Raw genomic sequence first — 21,190 nt, forward strand, 5'->3', positions numbered from 1 at the left:
ATGGAAGATATTGATGAACATCTAGCATTCCTATCTAGAAGATTTGCCAAGCTCAAGTTCAAAAAGAATTTTGGAGCAGCCAAGCCAGATAGAAACATGGTGGATGCATCCAAATTCAAATGTTTCAAATGTGGCTTGGCAGGGCATTTTTCCAGTGAGTGTAGAAAGTATGATTCTAACAAGAAAAAGTTTGAGCCTATTGACTATAAACATAAATATTTTGAGTTGCTCAAATAAAAGGAAAGGGCTTTCATCACACAGGAGAATAATTGGGCTGTAGATGGATGGGATCAAGATGAAGAAACAAGCTATGTCAATCTAGCCCTAATGGCCAAATCTGATGAAATAGAAACAAGTTCTTCAAGTAATCAGGTAATCACCACTAACCTAGCACATTTATCTAAAACTGAGTGTAATGATGGAATCAATGACATGTCCACGAAATTATATCACTTGTGTGTTACACTTAATTCCCTCACTAAGGAAAATGCTAAAATTAAATAAAAAAATTTGTTTTTAAGTGAGAGGGATAATGTGCAAGAGTCTCAGTTTATTGAATTTGAAAAATTGAGAATTGAGTGTAAGATTGCTAAGGATGAATTAACTGAGTCCTTGAAGAAAGAAGAGATTTTAAAGAAGCAGTTTGAATGAGAACAGGAAGTGATTAAGGCATGGAAATAATCCAGAGATGTCCATGCTCAAATCACTAAAGTTCAAGGTATTGAGTCCTTTTGTGATACAACCTGGAAGAAGAGTAAGGAGAACCTGGAATCCAATTTGGTTGAAGGATTGTTGACAGATGTGGACTCGACGGATGATAAAAATCATTCGTCGGATAATCAAAAGGATTATCCGTCGAGTGACAAAGAGCCACATCCGTCACTGTGAGTAGACCTGTGAGCAAAGCTAAGCTTGCCAAGCTGAATGAGAAATATGGATCAGTTTCCAAAAACTTTGTTCCAGGATAATCAAGTCAAGTGAAGAAGGAGAAGAAAGTCAATGTTGGTCATCTGTCTATCAAACAATCGAATAACAAGTTGGAAAAGATTGAGGTTAAAGCAGAAGCTAAAAAGAAAAACAATAGAAATGGGAAAGTAGAAATTAACAAACATAACAATTATACACCTGATAAGTATGCACCAAGAAAAATCCGTGTTAAGTGTGGGAATGTTAATCACTTGTCTGTTAATTACAAACTTGCCATGCTTACTCCTATGTCTGCATCTCCCTCTTTTCCCAACATGACTGCTATGCCTACCATGCCATTGAATGCTATGTCTACTCAGAATATGAATGCACAATTTGCTAATATGCCATTTGTACCTAATCCTTATTATGCTGCATTTAGTATGCCTCAAATGCCATTTAGCATGTTTTACTGGAATAACATGTTTACAAATAGCATGCCTTTTCCTGTTAATCAAAATGTGCATGACAATTCTGTTTTAATGACTGGTTTCAAAGGTCCAACTCAGATAACTAAGGATGAATTTGAAATTCCCAAGTCAAATGAGATCAAACCTAAGAAACCAAAGAAGAAAGCTAACAAGGTAGGACCCAAGGAAACTTGGGTACCAAAATTAACTTGATTTGATTTTGATGTTTGCAGGGAAATAGAAAGAATCTTTGGTATCCGGATAGTGGTTGCTCAAGGCACATGACTGGAGATTCTACCCTGCTCACTGAGTTTAAGGAAAGAGTTGGCCCAAGTATTACTTTTGGAGATGACAACAAGGGTTATACTGTGGGATATGGCTTGATTTCAAAATAAAATGTCATCATTGAAGAGGTTTCCCTAGTGAATGGTCTCAAGCACAATTTGTTGAGTATCAGCCAGCTTTTGATAAGGGCAATTTAGTAACCTTCAATTCAGAAGCCTGTGTTATGACAAACAAAAAGAGCAACAAAGTGGTACTCACTGGAGTGAGAAAAGGAAATGTGTATCTAGCTGACTTCAACTCATCAAATGCAGAATCTGTCACTTGTCTTCTCAGTAAAGCAAGTCAAGATGAAAGTTAGCTATAACACAAGAAGTTGTCCCATCTAAACTTCAAAACCATGAATGAACTTGTCAAGAAAGAACTGGTTAGAGGTATTCCTCAAGTGGAGTTTACTAAGGATGGATTGTGTGATGCCTGCTAGAAAGGAAAGTAGATCAAAGCATCATTCACAAAGAAGCTTGATTCAACAACTGAAGAACCTTTACAATTGTTATACCTGGATTTGTTTGGACCAGTCAATGTGTTGTCCATCTCAAGGAAAAGATTTTTCCTAGTAATTATGGATGATTTCTCAAAGTTCTCTTGGACATATTTCCTAAAGTCTAAAGATGAAGCTAGTGAAATCATCATCAATCACATAAGGCATGCCAACAATCATCCTGATTTTAAAGTAAGAAGAATCAGGAGTGACAATGGAACTTGAGTTCAAGAATTCTGTGATGAGATCATTTTGTGAAGAGAATGGGATCATGCATGAGTTTTCTGTAGCAAGAACTCCATAACAAAATGGAGTAGTGGAATGAAAGAACAGATCTCTTATTGAAGCTGCAAGGACTAATGCTTGAAGAATCAAAGTTACCAATATATTTTTGGGCTGAAGCTGTGAATACTGCTTGCTACACTCAGAATATTTCTTTGGTTAATCAAGAAAAGTGCATGACACCCTACCAATTATTCAAGAATAGGAAGCCAACTCTAAATTTTCTTCATGTCTTTGGCTGCAAATGTTATATCTTCAGGAATCAAACTAATCAACATGGGAAGTTTGATGCTAAAGCAGATGAAGGAATTTTTGTTGGATATACTGTGGGAAAGGCATATAGAGTCTACAATCTAAGAACCAACATTGTTATGGAATCAATGCATGTTGTGTTTGATGATAAAAAGATTGAAGGACTGCAGGATGGAGATTTCCATGAAAGCCTCAAGTTTGATAATGTGGAGATGGTTAGTGATGACAGTGATGATGAAAGTGATCAAGAAATAGTAAATAAGGATAATACAGAAAAATCTACAACTAATAAAGCACATAATTCAACATCTGTCGAGTTACAAAATGCTTCATCCGTTGGGAGACAATCTGCCTTATCCGTCGGGAGACAATCAGCTTCATCTGTCGGGACACAAAGTGCATCCTCCGTCAGAACATTAAGAGAAGCTGAAAGTTAGAATATATCACTTACAGAAAGTTCCCCTTTCTCAAATCAATGATTCACAAACTCGGGGGGAGTTTCTCATAATCAAAACTCAGTCATACATCAAAACAACAATGAGGCCTCTTCATCTAGAGCTAATCTACTTCAACAAAGAAAATGGACTAAAGATCACCCCTTTAAGCTCATCATTGGTGATGCATATTCTAGATTTCAATCAAGAAGAGCAACTCAAAAAGAATGTCGATATAGCAGCTTTATCTAAGGAAGAACCCAAGAAGGTAGAAGAATCTTTGTTGGATCCTGATTGGATTTTAGCTATGCAGGAGGAGCTAAACCAATTTAAAGGAACAAGGTATGGAAGCTGGTACCCAAACCTAAAGGAAAGAATCCAATTGACACCAAATGGGTATTCAGAAACAAGATGGATGAAAATGGCATTGTGGTCAGGAACAAAGCTAGATTGGTTACTAAGGGCTACTGTCAATAAGAAGGAATAGATTTTGATGAAACCTTTGTTCCTGTTATAAGACTTGAAGCCATCAGAATCTTCTTAGCCTATGCAGCCCATGCCAATTTCAAGGTCTATCAAATGGATGTCAAAAGTGCCTTTCTAAATGGAGATTTGGAGGAGGAAGTCTATGTCAGTCAACATCCTGGTTTTGAAGATCCAAATTTTTCCAAAATATGTCTACTATCTTTTGAAAGCACCTTATGGACTTAAGCAAGCACCTAGAGCCTGGTATGATACTTTATCAAAGTTTCTTTTGGAAAATCACTGCACAAGAGGTACTGTTGATAAAACTTTATTCTTTAGAAATGTTAATGGCTCTAGTATACTTGCTCAAATTTATGTAGATGATATTATATTTGGCTCTACAGATGAAAAACTTTGCAAAAAGTTTGCCAAATTGACGAAACGTATGAAATGGGCATGATGGGAGAACTAACTTACTTTCTTGGTTTACAAGTTAAGCAAGTTAGTGATGGAATATTCATTAGTCGAACTAAATATATTCATGATATTTTAAAGAAGTTTGATCTAATGGATTGCACATCTGCAAAAATTCCCATGGACCACTGCAACTAAGCTTGAATTAAACATAACTGAAAAGTTTGTGGATATTTCAAGCTATAGAGGCATGGTTGGCTCACTTCTATACTTAACAGCTAGTAGGCCAGATATAATGTTTGCTACTTGTTTTTGTGCTAGATTTCAGGCTGATCCTAGAGAACTCACTTAGTAGCTATTAAGAAAATTTTCAGATATCTCAAGGGAACACCAAAACTTGGCATTTGGTACCCTAGAGATTCTGGTTTTGATCTAACTGGTTATTCAGATGCAGATTATGCAGGTTGTAAAATAGACAGGAAAAGTACAACATGAAGTTGTCAATTTCTAGAGAACAAGCTTGTGTCCTGGTTCTGTAAAAAGAAAAATTCAGTTTCTACTTCTACAGCTGAAGCTGAATATATTGTTGCTGGCAGTTGTTGTGCATAGATCTTGTAGATGAAAAACCAATTGTTGGACTATGGTCTACAAGTGGACAGAATTCCCATTTTCTGTGATAACACAAGTGCAATTTCCATCACTGAAAATCGAGTGCAGCATTCAAGAATAAAGCACATAGACATCAAGTACCACTTCATAAGGGAACATGTGATGAATGGTACTGTGGAACTTCATTTTGTTCCAAGTGAAAAGCAGCTTGCAGATATCTTTATCAAACCACTTAATGAATCCACCTTTTTAGGAATGGTAAGTGAGTTAGGTATGCTTAATTATTCTTTAATCATTTCAGATATTTTTGCAAGTTATAATGCATCCGGAAAATTAATTGATTTTTCAGCTTTGGATGAAATTTTGGCTAAGTCAAAAATTACATCCCGACGGATGCTTATTATCCATCGAGTTTGGTCATCCGTCGGTATATTGTTTGTTAATAAAATCAATTATTTTTCTGGAGTGTTTTATAACTCGACGGATAATTGCTTTATCCTCATCCGACGAATTGTCTCAATCTTAGCCGTCAGAATTCTAGACATTATCCTTCGGGTATACTTAAAGTTTGTAAGCATAACACGACAGATAATTGAAAGAATTTTAACAGTTTATTTATTTTTAAACGGCTATTTTGGGCAATTTTAATTGGTTACTTTATTTTACTTTATTATTTTTGTTAGTTTATTTCTGAGGTAGTATAAAAGTAGAATTTATTTTTATTATACTCTTTTATCATTCTCAAGAATCAATTGCTCTAACTTATTTCTTCCTCAAAATCAAATACTCTCTCTGCAAATTTCAAATCTTTAGCAATGGCACCAGTAGTCAAAATCATGTGATTTATCTATGAAAAAAACAACTTCACAACTCTTGTGAACAAGGAGATTCAACAGTCTGGAGATTATCACAAAAGGATGGATTTCGTAAAAGGCTGTAAACTCAACTATGCGATGCTGGAATCTCCCACAATCTACTGTAAGATTGTAGAGGAGATATGGACAACTGCTGTGTACAGCTCTACTGACAAAACCATAACTTTCACTCTCAAAGGTAAACAGTTTTGCATTAATAGTGATATCATTAAAACATGCTTTAAGATTTCAGATAACACTACCACTGTTCCACACACTGATGCTGATATAGTTACCATGCTTAATTCTATGGGCTATGCACTTTCTACTTCTAAGTTAAGTGAAATTAGGAGGTTAGGTCTTAGAAAGGAATGAAGCTATTTGTGTGATGTGATAACTAAGGTATTTTCATATAAGATTAGTAACTTTGATTTTGTTAACATTTCCATGCTTAACATGCTTTATATGCTAGTTACTGTTAAGTACTTTAACTTCAGTGACTTAATCATATTTGAGTTAGGTTTTAAGTTAGGAGAACTCAATAAGAGAGGTAAAAGTGTCTATTATGCTAGATTCTTTATGATGCTTGATAACCATCTTATTGAGGACATTGCAATTGAGAACCCAACCAACAAGCTGAATTGTTGGGTTCAAGAAAGAAGAAATATTGCAGATCTTAATAGAGCAAATCACCACAAAGAGGCGCCCCTATTCTATTTTCCAGCCATGGAGGGACCTCAGGTAAGTAAGGTAAGCACCACTGTCTCCACTCTTCCAACCTCACCCATTTCTTTACCTTCTAGTATAGCTATGGCATCTGTGTCAATGACCCAACAGATGCCTACCCAAGCTACCAAACCAACAATTTCAAAATCCAAAGCTAAGAAAGCCCCCTCTGGTTTCTCTCAAAAGAAACCAGTTACAAAATCTACTAAACACAAAGAGGGGAGTGTGAAGGTGAGTAAGCAAGGTGAGGGACAGGGTGAAAATCAAAGAAACCCTAAGGATAAGGCTGGTGAGATAAGTGTACCTAAGCCTAGCCACACCACAGTTTACCAACAAAATGTGGTTGTTAATAAGGAAATTAGCTCATTTCTAGTTTCATCCTCCCAAAAGGATGTTACTATTGAAATAAGCTCCCAACCAGGAGCATAGGCTAAGAGGGTTAGGGACACCAGTTGACCACAGACTTATGCTAGAAAGAAAAGATCAAAAACCCTTGGGGATGCACAGGGAATACACACAGTGCAAACTGGTGCTAAAGACCCAGTCACTGCACCTTCTCAAAGTCAGATTGATGTGTCTCCAATAAATGTGGAGTCAGAGCCAAAATCTTTAACAATTGAAGCACCTGAAACACCAAATTCACCCACACACTCACTGGATGTTGACATTATCAATACATCACTTCCAATTTCTCCATCTTTAACTCTGTTGGAGAAGCCAAAACTCCAAGCAAGTGAGCATCATCTTTTAGATGATTTGTTGGCTCACTTGCCAATTCTTTCTGAGTCTATTGAGACATATGTGCCCAAATTTTCATCAATATGCACAGAGTTTACAATAGTCTACACTCTAAACTCATTCATTTCTTCTATCCCGGTGGATATCATTCATCCGTCGAGTAGTGATTGTATCCCAACGGATGTGCCCAACAGCAGTCATCCGTCGGCTAGTCAAACTACTACCCCGATGGATCTTTCTCATCCGTCGGGAGTCTCTGCATAACTTCAAATTTCTTCAATTATCACAAGTGCAGAGTGTTGGATTTTTAACGCAGCGGGGGCATGGAAAAACACTTTTACACATATAAAATCCAAATAAAAGCATACAGATCATGAATAAAAATTCGAGGGATCGAATCTAACCTTTAAAATTAATTCGGAGACAACGATCAGAGATCCTTAGCAGTTGCTCCTCAAGTGTGAAACACTCCACCGGTATCCACCAAGAAAACGATGTTAAGGAGGAGGAAGGAGGTGGAGAGAATTGGGTTTTCCAAACTTTTTGGGTTTTCGGGTTTGATATGGGTTAGAATAAAATAGGGTCTATAATAGTGTATTTATAGGCAAAATTTTCAGCTGAAATTTTCCCATAAATAATATTATTATTATCCCATTTATTATTCTCATTAAAATTTTAAAACACCTTTTAATTATTAATCCTTTTTCTAAACACTTTAGAAATAATTCTCTCTCTTGATTTAATTTCCAAAAATTAAATCCTTAATTAATAATATTAAGAACTTTTCTTAATTAATTTATAATCAATTAAATCTCATTTAATCAATTATTAAATTTGCCAATTAATTATTTATTTCATAAATAAATAATTATTAGCCATTATTAATTAATTCCTCCATCATTAAATCATTCTCTTTTTATGGTGTGACCCTGTATGTTCAATATTAAGCCGGTAGTAGAAATAAATAATAATAAAACTATTTTATCATTATTTATATAAATTCTCTAATTTATTAAATATGATTAATTAATTAATCACATTTATTATACATCGTGATGGATAATTCTCAGCATATCGCGACTATCCGGATAATATGAATTCACTGCTTAGAATACCAAGAACCTATTCAGTGAATAGTTACCGTACAATAAACTCCTTCTACCCTACAATGTCCCGATTAAATACAAGGCATGGATCTCGTGTCAAGCCTATCTAATTCAATCACTTTGCTCACCATTTACTATGCGTAGTTCTATGCAAATTAGAAACTCCTTTCTAATTTCATTTACTCTGGCCAGAGATTCCTGAACTAGCATAAGTGGATCAGCCTTGAACATTCGCTTCCTTCACTGGAAGGGGTAGATCCTTTATTGATCATACACTATCTTCGTGTACAAATTCCTATACCCAGAAGAGCCCTAATAATTGTCCCTGGAGACTAAGAACTAAACCAAAGCATAGTTCAGTGTACACAAGATGACTATGATGACCTCAAGTCTAAGGATACTTTTATAACTATCACTATGTGAACAACTGCTGACACGTGAGTGAACTCCATCAGTTGTTCAGCTGTGCGAGTCATGTTTAGTGGACTTATTCTATAATAAGCACCTACATACTAGCTATAGTGTCACCACACAAATGTCTATGAGAACAGACATCCTTCATAATGAATCAAGCATAGTATGTACCGATCTTTGCGGATTATTAATTACCAGTTAGTAATCCTATGATCAGGAACTATTTAAGTTTAGAGTTATTATCTTTTAGGTCTCACTATTATGATCTCATCATAATCCATAAAAAGCTTTACTCTAAACTATGGTATATCTTATTTAAATACTTAAATAGATAAAGCCCGTAATAAAAACAAAACAAGTTTTTGTTAATATCAATGAAATCAAAACAGATTACACAGGAAGTTATTCCTAAATCCTAATACATGATTGGACTTAGGACATATTCCTTTCAATCTCCCACTTGTACTAAAGCCAATCACTCTGGTATCTAATACCCATCTCATCTTTATGACGATCAAAGTGACTTTCAAAAAGTAGCTTTGTAAGTGGGTCTGCTATGTTGTTATGTGTGTCAACTCTAATTCAATACAATACAAGAAATGTTACCGCGCTCCCACTAACCCTTTTGTAGACGCATGGTTCATCTGCGTTTTTGATAAAATCAAATTCTTTGATTGTCTCATCAAAACGGATATTCCATCTACGAGAAGCTTGCTTTAAACCACATATGGTTCGCAGCAGCTTACATACTAGGTTTTCATTTCTCTTGGAAAGAAAACCATCTGGCTAATTGCCAGATCTCATAGTCATAGTAAGCAGCAATCGCAAGCAAAATCCGAACTGATTTTAACAGGGCTACAGGTAAAAGGTTTCATCAAAGTCAATCCATTGCCTTTATTTGAATCCTTTTGCCACAAGCCTGGCCTTAAAGGTCTCCACCTGGCCATCTGCTATAATCTATCTTTTGTATACCTTATACATAGATTCCATTCCGGATTTCATGGCACTATGCCATTTCTCTGAGTCAACACTACTCATAGCCTCATTATAGGTTACAGGGTCGTCATCATCAATGATCGACAACTCATTGTCATTCTCAATGACAAGGCCATATTACCTCTCAGGTTGGCGAGACACTCTCCCTGATTTATGAATGGGCTGTTCCATAAAAGGTTGTTCAGTCAGAACAGGTGTTTCCACTTGAACCGTAGTAGTTTGTGCTTCTTGAACTTCATCAAGTTCAATTTTGCTCCCACTGTTTCCTTCAAGGATAAACTCCTTTTCCAAGAAGGTAGCATGTCTGGATACAAACACCCGATGATCGGTGTAAAAGTAATACCCTAAAGTCTCTTTAGGATATCCCACAAAACTATATTTTACGGATCGATATTCCAGCTTGATATACTTACTTGACATAAGCTGGACATCCCCAAATCTTAACGTGTTTAAGACTCGGTTTCCTTTCTTTCCATATCTCATACGGAGTTTGAGGAACAGATTTGGAAAGCACCTTATTCAGTAAATATGCTGAGGTTTCCAATGCATAACCCCATAGGAATACTGGAAGATTTGCATAGCTCATCATGGACCGAACTATGTCTAACAAAGTTCGATTTCTCCTTTCAGATACTAATCTGGAGGAGTCCACTGGGAGACTATACCATTTACTTTGAGATAATCCAGAAACTCTCCGTTCAAGTATTCACCACCTCGATCTAATTGAAGAGTTATAATACTATGTTTGGTTATTTCTCCACTTCATACTTATATTCTTTGAACTTTTCAAAGGCCTCAGACTTGTGTTTCATCAAACACATATCCGAATCCAGATCTATCATCTATGAAAGTAATGAAGTATGAAAATCCACCCATGGCTTGCGTAGACATTGGTCCACATACATCTGTGTGTACCATTCCTAGCAAATTTGCAGCCCTCTCTCCATGTCTACGAAATGGAGACTGCAATGCCACTATAAAGTGAGATTTTCATCATCCCTTTTCTTTTATTAGTTTGTTCAATCTGAAATAAATTATGTCACATACATACAGACCATTATTTAAAGCACCACATCCATAAAGAATATTATCTCTAAGAATAGAACATTCATTATTCTCAATAATAAATGAAAATCCAGCCAAGTCTAACATGGGAATAATATTCCTCACAATCGAGGGAACAAAATAACACTTATTTAAAACAATAGTCTTGCCCGCAGGCATATGTAAATGAAATGATTCTACATCTTCAGCAACAACTCTTGCTCCATTTCCATCAGTAGAATCACCTCCTCTTCCTCAAGAGTCCTACTTCTCCTTGGTCCCTGCAACAAATTGCAGATTTGAGAACCACAGGCTGTATCTAATACCCAAGTAGAAATTTGATTTAATGACATATTCATTTCTATCATGAACATACCTGAATCAGAAGCGGTAGTCTCACTACCCTTCTTCTTCTTCAATTCTGCAAGGTAAACCTTGCAGTTCCTCTTCCAGTGCCCCAGCTTGTTACATCGAAAGCAAACAACTTTGCTCTTGGGGTCTTCAGCTTTTGGTGGAACCGGCGTTTTCTCACCTACTTTCTTCTTCTTGGAAGGGTTCCTCTTCCTTTTCTTAGGATTGGAACCTTCACCAATTAGAAGAACAGAACTCTTCTTAGGGGAAAATTCGATTCCGCAGTCTTCAACATGTTGTGGAGTTCAGTCAGGCTGACATCCAACTTATTCATGTGAAAGTTCACAACAAACTGCGAGAACGAACTCGAAAGCGATTGCAAGACCAAGTCTTGGCCCAGCTCCCCATCCATGGAAAAACCAAGTTGTCCAAGACGTTCAATCAAATTGATCATCCTAAGTACATGGTCATTCACAGATGATCCCTCAGACATCCTACAACCGAACAACTCCTTCGATATCTCATATCGAGCTGTCCTCCCCGCCACATCATACAACTCTTGTAGATGCATGAGGATAGTGTGAGCATCCATATGCTCATGTTGCTTCTGTAGCTCAATGTTCATGGAAGCTAGCATGATGCATTGAGCAACATTTGCATCATCTATCCACTTACGATACACAACATGTTCATCATTATGTGCATCACTAGCAGGTTCAGTATGCTTAGGTGAGTCAATCACATATTCCAGCTTCTCAATCCTGAGAACAATTCTCAAGTTTCGAAGTCAGTCAGCATAATTAGGACCAGTCAATTTGTGAGCATCTTGTATGCTCCTGAGTGATAGTGCAGAAGACATAACGTACAAATTAAATCTGTAAATGATAAACACATAACAACACTTATCAAATATTCGATTTCATTTCAAAATACTATATGAATCAGGTCTTTATTCATAAGTGGCTCCCATTAGTTTACCTAATTTATTCAACCCCCTACGTGAAAAATTAAGCATTCATAATGCTAGTGGGAATAGGGATCCTACAGTCCATTACACAACCCCGGCTGTGGCACGAAACGCCATGTAATGTTCAATAGGCAGACAACTCTTGTCAATTACATCTAATGTTATTCCCTAATCAAACTTTAGCCTCTTGAATAATTGAGTCACAGTTGTGGCACGACAAACTCAATATTCTAAGTCAAGTCTAACCCAACATTCCGTACAATTGAATCAGTCCCCAAAGGCCCACGGCTTTGGCACGTAACGACCTTTAGATTCTTATTCAATGTACACATCTCTATGTAATAGACAAGTATTTCTTATTTCGAAATCAAAGCCTTCGGCTGTGGCACGAAACGACAATGATTCAAAAATAAGAACTACTTTCTACCATGTTGGAAGGCTATGACCGACACAAGCCCGTTGTATCATTGGCCAATTACTACTTGATATTATTTAATTTTAGAGGGATTATATTATGTTACAATCATAATCATATTATAAAGAGATTCTTCCTTTCAAATTAAATATTTCAAATCAATAATCAATAATCAGATGATTCCCAGATCGGCTGGAGCATTGTCAAGAGGCGTCACTTAATAACCCTTTCTTACAGATAGAAATCTGTTGTTGACAGAATCATCCTTTCTCTCATATCGAAAATTCATATTCAATTACGTGTTTCATAAAGACAAGAATCTCATGATTGTATTCATAATATTATCATTAAGGTTATGAAACAATTTCACTATACTAGGTTGTCTAACAAACGCCTTATGTTCATTTAAGTTCACCTAAATCTATCATCGCATGATAAAACTAAGCATATATCACATATATAAACATGAATAAACATCAAGGTAGGCATGTTATATCATCTAGCACATTAGTCTAAGCATTATACATCTTTATGTATCACATGAAGCATTTAAAAGCAGTTAAAACAGTTAAAAACAACTTTAAAACACTTCATGGAAATATAAACAGTTCAAAACATTTATACAAACTAAAATTGATCACTCCATTAGATCCGTCTCGAAAAAACGAATCCAACGGTAAATTGCACGCCCAAAATGGAGTTACAAAACTCCCAGAAAATCAATTTTAAAATCAACAGACGGGCTGTAACGCATTACAGGAACACATTACAAGCCCTGTAACGCATTCCGGTGATGCGTTACAGCCCTTTTAAGCCATTAAAAGGTGTAACGCATTCCGTGAATGCGCCACAGGGGTGTAACGCATTCCCGGAATGTGCGACACCCATTTTTTTTTTACAGACGCATGACAGATTCTTTTCTCGGTTGCCGTGCCTGACAACTGACCTGTACCTGTAGCTTTTCTATCCGTGCAGCAGAAGACAGAATACAACACAGACAGTACAAATATATATACATATATGCAATTTATATATATATATGATTATTTAATTACGAATTTAATTGAAATAACTTCAAAAATTCATAATAAAAAATCTATACATCATAAAATTATGAAAAAAATACCCAGACGATCTACAACACCTGTAGAACCCAGATCAACAATCAAAATTATTCTGAGAAATGATATCTCATCAGAAAAAATTAATCCATAATATAACTTGTAAAAATCATAATTAATTCATACAAGCACATAAAATTCTGAAATTTTTACCACAGATCTATATGCATACAACCTATGCTCTAATACCATTGTTGGATTTTTAATGCAGCGGGGGCATGGCAAAACACTTGTACACATATGAAATCCAAATAAAAGCATACAGATCATGAATAAAAATTCGAGGGATCGAATCTAACCTTTAAAATTAATTCGGAGACAACGATCAGAGATCCTTAGCAGTTGCTCCTCAAGTGTGAAGCACTCCACCGGTATCCACCAAGAAAACGATATTAAGGAGGAGGAAGGAGGTGGAGAGAATTGGGTTTTCCAAACTTTTTGGGTTTTCGGGTTTGATGTGGGTTAGAATAAAATAGGTTCTATAATAGTGTATTTATAGGCAAAATTTTCAGCTGAAATTTTCCCATAAATAATATTATTATTATCCCATTTATTATTCTCATTAATAATTAAAACACCTTTTAATTATTAATCCTTTTTCTAAACAGTTTAGAAATAATTCTCTCTCTTGATTTAATTTCCAAAAATTAAATCCTTAATTAATAATATTAAGAACTTTTCTTAATTAATTTATAATCAATTAAATCTCATTTAATCAATTATTAAATTTGCTAATTAATTATTTATTTCATAAATAAATAATTATTAGCCATTATTAATTAATTCCTCCATCATTAAATCATTCTCTTTTTATGGTGTGACCCTGTAGGTTCAATATTAAGCGGGTAGTAGAAATAAATAATAATAAAACTATTTTATCATTATTTATATAAATTCTCTAATTTATTAAATATGATTAATTAATTAATCACATTTATTCTACATCGTGAGGGATACTTCTCAGCATATCGCGACTATCCGGATAATATGAATTCACTGCTTAGAATACCAAGAACCTATTCAGTGAATAGTTACCGTACAATAAACTCCTTCTACCCTACAATGTCCCGATTAAATACAAGGCATGGATCTCGTGTCAAGCCTATCTAATTCAATCACTTTGCTTACCATTTACTATGCGTAGTTCTATGCAAATTAGAAACTCCTTTCTAATTTCATTTACTCTGGCCAGAGATTCCTGAACTAGCATAAGTGGATCAGCCTTGAACATTCGCTTCCTTCACTGGAAGGGGTAGATCCTTTATTGATCATACACTATCTTCGTGTACAAATTCCTATACCCAGAAGAGCCCTAATAATTGTCCCTGGAGACTAAGAACTAAACCAAAGCATAGTTCAGTGTACACAAGATGACTATGATGACCTCAAGTCTAAGGATACTTGTACAACTATCACTATGTGAACAACTGCTGACACGTGAGTGAACTCCATCAGTTGTTCAGCTGTGCGAGTCATGTTCAGTGAACTTATTCTATAATAAGCACCTACATACTAGCTATAGTGTCACAACACAAATGTCTATGAGAACAAACATCGTTCATAATGAAGCAAGCATAGTATGTACCGATCTTTGCGGATTATTAATTACCAGTTAGTAATCCTATGATCAGGAACTATTTAAGTTTAGAGTTATCATCTTTTAGGTCTCACTATTATGATCTCATCATAATCCATAAAAAGCTTTACTCTAAACTATGGTATATCTTATTTAAACACTTAAATAGATAAAGCCCGTAATAAAAACAAAACAAGTTTTTATTAATATCAATGAAATCAAAACAGATTACATAGGAAGTTATTCCTAAATCCTAATACATGATTGGACTTAGGACATATTCCTTTCACAGAGGACTTAGTAGTAGTACAATCACTCTTAGGAGTGAGGGAAGGGAGTGAACCGAGTGAGAGGCTGGGTTGCTCCCAGGCAAAAGGAGAGAATATGAGTGAACAAATGCACACCATTTATTCAGGTCTGGCAAAAGTGAGTGAGAGGAGTCCCACCTTAGATGGTGAAGGTGAGGGTGTGAGAGTTGGAAGCCAAGGGGAGTCCTTGATGCAAAAAGAGATAGATATTGAGAGAAATACAGGTACAGGAGTGATAAGGATGGACACAATTGCAAGTGAGTCAATGAATGTCAGTGATGCAGAAAGGGATAGGCTATTTCAGCAAGAATACCAAGCTGTCATAGATTCTATTTCCCTGGATGTTGAGACATTTACTCATCCTATTTCATCTTATCAAGTTCTAGCTGGATAAGGCAATGGGGAGGCTGGAATAATGCTTAATTTGGTGCACACCACTCAATCAATGCAAAGAGCTAAGGATGCCATCAAAGCCATGCCACCTAAAGCTGATGATGATATATACTATGGTACTGGTGAATCTGAAGATCTTTTTGGAGATGATGGTGATGATAGTGAAGAGCCCATGGACATAGGGGGAGCAGCAAGCACCAGCTCTAAATCTGGCCTGCCATCTTGGGCATTCTTCAAGGAATATGATCTTCAACATTTCAAGATCACTCTCATCCATCAAATCTAGGAGACACACAATGCTCTTCAATCTACAACAAATGTTGGCACCAGGATGCTCTTACAGGCACACCTCAATTCATTACATATGCATCAAATCCAAGGCTTTCAACACAATCATGATGTCACTTCTATCAAGACTGAGATTGATCAAGTGAATTAGGATATTTCTGAAAGATTGGTTGCTAAAATTCCAGAAGCAACAATGCTTGATATTAAGAGACAATTAAGGAATAACTCTGATCTTGCCACAAAAGTGGACTCCTTGGACAAAAGGATGATTGCTATGGAAGCTTCTCTCACAGCTATACATCTACATCAAGCACAACAAACTCAACTACTGTAATAGATGGTGGCTGCACAATCTTCTTCCTCCACTCTACTTGATAATAACAAAAAGGGGAGAAATCATTATCTCAAGTCAGTCAAGCAGAGCCATCTAGTGAGGGGGAGAAAGTGGTAAATGTACAAATCAGCCAAGTAATTGTTCCAGAAATTACTCTGCCAAAGCCACTAGTATTGGACAATATTGATCTGATCCAAATAGCAGCTTCCAAGCTTGAGTCAAAGTCAATTCCTAAGATGATTGATGTTGTAGCTGTGGAGAACGAACTAGATGATAAATGGAGAAAGATAGATACAGAAATTCAACAAAAGTTTGGGCCAATTCAGAAATAAGACAAAGTCTTCAAACATCACTCTCAAGTCAAGCAGATTTCTGTAGAAGAGCTGAGTCTGAGTTATCAGGAAAAAGGGCAAACTTCTTGTGTAAAATCTCCAAAGGCAAATCTTATCATGAAGCCTAAAAGAAACTACTCTAAGTTTTCAGACAAGAATCCTATGTATACTGTGTATGAAACACCTTGGCCAGATGAGAAGAAGTTGTTGACTAGGTCAATTACATTTTTCAAAGATCCAGCCGATTCAGCACTCAAAAGAAGAATTTCCAAGATTTACAGGACTGGACACCCCCAGTTTGTAGAAGCTAACAAGGAAGAGAAGGAAAGAATCAGGCAAGAAAAGAAGCAAGCTACCTCGGATGCTAAGAAGCTCAAATAAAAGAAGGAGCAAGCTACTATCTTGGCTAAGCTATAAGCTGTGAAGACTACAAAAAAGATTTATGCACAACCATCTATAATTGCTGAACCTCAAGATCAGAAAGTGCAAGATGCACCACAACAGAAAAGAAGATTCAGGTATAAGCTCCCTTCTAAAAGAAAATTGGACTTTAGTGATGAAGAAATGGAAGACTATATTCCTAAAATGTCTACAACTTCAACTCAGACATTAAAACCCTCAATGGTGTTTGAAGAATTCAAGGTGGTGGATCCAACTAGGAATATTCATGGTGAGCCCATAATTCCAAATGATGAGCCAGTAGACTGGGATAGTTTGCCAATTCCTGAGCTGAATTTTACTATCTTCAACAAGCCAAAGAAGACAAAGACTAGAGCAATCAAGAAAGTGAATCCTGTGACTCTCAGATCCAAGACCCTAACCAAATCTCAACCCACGGTCAACAAGGAAGATCTCTTATACATCTGTGACATCAAGGAGTTCTCTGAAATAAAACTCTATTTAGAAGAATTGGAAGAAGTAAGAGGGATTGATGCTTACAGACATCTTCCTGAAAGGCTAGTGTTCAAATACAAGGAGGAAAAGAGATCACATGGCCACTTCATAGGATTCTTCAAGAAAACCAAACTGTATTGATAAAGGTCTATTCATCCTTCAAAAAGAACTTTGGATTTAATGTAACTGCAAGGAGGATAGTCCTAAAGAAAATAGAGGAGCTAAGGAACAATAGAGCCAAAGATGCACTTCCAAGAACTCTATCTATCCCCTTCACAGGAAAGAGAGTGCATTTGAGGCCTTATTGGCTAATGGAATTCATGGATGATAAGGGAGTTAGAAGATTCTTCAGACTGGATGACCAACTGAGCATCTCTAGCAATGAGACTATTTTGAAATGCAAGAAATGTTAGATTTATCTTAAGCTGATGAACTTGAATTCCACAGACAACTCCGGAGTCAAATAGAAGAAAACAAGAGGAGGCTTGGGAAGAAATCCAGACAATCAAGGATATAGATTTATCTGCTCAAACTAGAGGAGCACCTTGATAATGATTGTGAGCAACTTCCTTGTATACTTTGCTTTGTTCAATTTTCAGTAAATTTTGCAGCACTTATCAGTTTTATCTACTATTTTTATTCTGTATCATTAGGGTGTTTTGTTATCATCAAGTTTCTCTTAATTTATGGCTACAATTTCAGTAGACATAAATTGGGGGAGATTGTTAGGAATATGTTGTGAACTTGATGATAAGTTAAACAAAACACCTTAGTACATTTAACTTAGTGAATTTTGTAGCACTCGACGGATGTTCAATTATAGTCCCAGTGGATGATTTATTATAGTCCCGACGGATGACAAATTGACATCCACCGGGTGAGTAGCTTATATAATAATAACATTTGTAGCATATTTCAGCAAACAACTTTGTGTAGATTCTGTAGGAGTATATATGAGTTATGTTGACTACTAGTGGATATGTAGAATAGGTTGATTAATTGTAAATATGAGATGTCTTGTAATTCTGTATGAGTGAAATGGAGTCAAGTGACAAATAGCTACTTGATGGATGATCAATAAAGCTACCTGTTGAGTGGCATTTATGACACTTTATAATTCTCTAATAAGCTTTGAATTGATGCCTTTGTACTCAAGTTGTTAAGTGTTTTAACGTGTTTTTGAGTGTTTTTGCATTTCAGGCATTATCTTGGTAATCAGGTGCATTAGCATTATTATGGTGCTAATTTGGTGTCAAGGTGGTGTTGGAATAAAAGCGCGTTGAAAGCCGGCTCCAAGCTGCAAGAAAAATAAAGAAGTCAGTTTTGGAGCCAGCGCGCCTGCGCTGATCAAGCACGCGGCCGCGCCGTGTCGGGATGCAAAATTCTGATTCTACTCTAATTCGAATTGGGAGACCTCTATATTGCATGGTGCTGCTATATAAACAACTCTAGGTCATTTTTAATAAGTAATCAAGCCAGAGACATATCAAGGAGAGCGTAAGAAGACCGTTTTAGCATGATTCAATGAAGACGAAGAAGATCTTGTTTTTACTTATGAACCTTTGTTTTAAGTTGTATTTGGATGCTAGTTTTCTTATGTTTGAACCTTAATCTTGTTTTGTACTTTGTTTTATTTATTCATTATAAAGACTATGTTTTATATACCATGCTTTCATCGGAACCCGCATTGATGATGAGTCCGATTATGGGCTAATCGTTATTGTGGGGTTCTAGCGGATTTATTTATGGATTTCTTTAGTTGAATTGTTTGATGCCTTAGTATGTGGTGATTGTATGATATCCTAGTATTGGTCGTGCATATTCGTCTTATGAGCGTCGCGAACTTATAAGATAGTGTGTTAATTCTTAATGAAGCGAAAGTGAATTTAAGGATTTAGAACTTGCCATGCTAGCATTGGTTCATGTATTCGATATGCATGATTCGTAGGTAATTTTAACCATCTTACTTACCCTGTGTAATCAAGATAGATAACTTGTGCTTAAACCGTTATGTTGTCAAATTCTATAGATATATAGGGTCTCAATATAATTGGTGTCTATTCAGCTTCTATCTCTTTTGTGGATGTTTGGTAGTATGGTACTCGTGCAACGAAAGTTGGCGTTTAGCAGTTTCGTGTTGTCTGATTAGTGTCATCACCATTGCATGCTAAGGTTGAGAACAATATGGCTATTGAATGAAGTATTTAATGAAGTTAGAATCCCATGTTTGTCATATATATTAATTCAGTTAGTCTTAATTTCATAGTTATAATAGTTAGCGTAGTTTTTAGTTATAAACAACCTCAATTTGTTATTGTTTTAACATTGAATAATAACCATACATTGTTGCTTAAGTGCATGAATTAATTAGTTAACCAATACAATCTATGTGGGAACGAACTAGAAAAGTTTCTATACTACTTGCAAACTCATATACTTGCATGTAATATTAGCGTGTGTTTAGCGACTAACAAGTTTTTGGCGCCGTTGTCGGGGACTGTAGTGTTAATTGATAGTTTATGTGCTTTCCATCAGTGGTCATTAAAGTTTATTTACTCGGACATTGTTACTTATCTAGTTTCCTTGTCTTATTTCAGGTACTCTAGCGATGGTGTATGCATACACGTTCGTGTACTCGTAAGAGAACACTGGATAAAGCTGAGGAAGAACTTGTGGTCGTTCGTGAGGAAGTTTTTGAGGAAGAAAAGAAAGTATAGGGAGAAGAGAAAGTCGAAGAACCAGTTGTAGTAGCTATGGGAGATCTAGCAGAAAATCTGAAGGCTTTGATGGACTATTCTCAGCCTAAGATTAATGGCATTCAGTCAAGCATCATCAGACCGTCCATCAGGGCTAACACTTTTGAGATCAAGTCAAGCACGATTCAGATGATACAGAACTCAGTTTAGTTTGGGGGTTCTCCTACTGAAGACCCCAACATGCACATCAGGGATTTCATCGAGATCTACGACACTTTCAAATTCATTTATGTGACTGAAGACGCTATCAAGCTACGCCTTTTTCCATTCTCTCTGAGGGACAAGGCTAAGTGCTGGTTACACTCTCTACCAACAGGATCTATCACCACTTGGGAGGATCTCGCGCAAAAGTTTCTCACTAAATTCTTGCCCATGGCGAAGACTGCTGCAATCAGGAATGCTCTTACCCAGTTTGCTCAGTAAACTGGGGAATCTCTGTATGAGGCTTGAGATCGATATAAGGAGATGCTAAGGAAGTGCCCACACCATGGCATGCCTGATTGGATGATTATTAATTGTTTCTACAATGAATTGGGTGCTACTTCTAGACCCATGCTTGATGCAGCATCAGGAGGAGCCTTGTGGGCTAAGAGCTACGATGAAGATTATGAAATTATTGAATTGATGGCTGCTAATGAGTACCAGAATCCTTCCCAGAGACTGACTCAGGGGAAAGTCGCAGGAATTCTGTTGTTGGATTCAGCAACTGCTATCGCTGCCCAACTTAAGGCTTTGACGATGAAGGTGGATACTTTGGCTAATTATGGAGTTAATCAAATCACCAGTGTCTGTCAACTTTATGTTGGTGCCCATGAGACTGATCATTGCGCAATTTCTAGTGAATCAGCTCAGTTCGTGAGCAACTTCCAGCAATCGCAACAACCAGTGTCAGCCACCTATCATCCTAACAACCACAATCATC

The 21,190-nt window shown here is 36.4% G+C and overlaps 1 non-coding gene across 1 annotated transcript; it reads right to left on the minus strand.

The window, feature by feature from the left end:
- Positions 1-20,655: 20,655 nt before the first annotated feature.
- On the minus strand, positions 20,656-20,762 carry LOC141715339 (small nucleolar RNA R71). The gene has a single exon (XR_012572105.1). It is a non-coding gene; the product is annotated as a small nucleolar RNA R71 (small nucleolar RNA).
- Positions 20,763-21,190: the final 428 nt, after the last annotated feature.

The sequence above is a fragment of the Apium graveolens genome, chromosome 3 (assembly GCF_009905375.1).
Source record: "Apium graveolens cultivar Ventura chromosome 3, ASM990537v1, whole genome shotgun sequence".
NCBI classification, from domain to species: Eukaryota; Viridiplantae; Streptophyta; class Magnoliopsida; order Apiales; family Apiaceae; genus Apium; species Apium graveolens.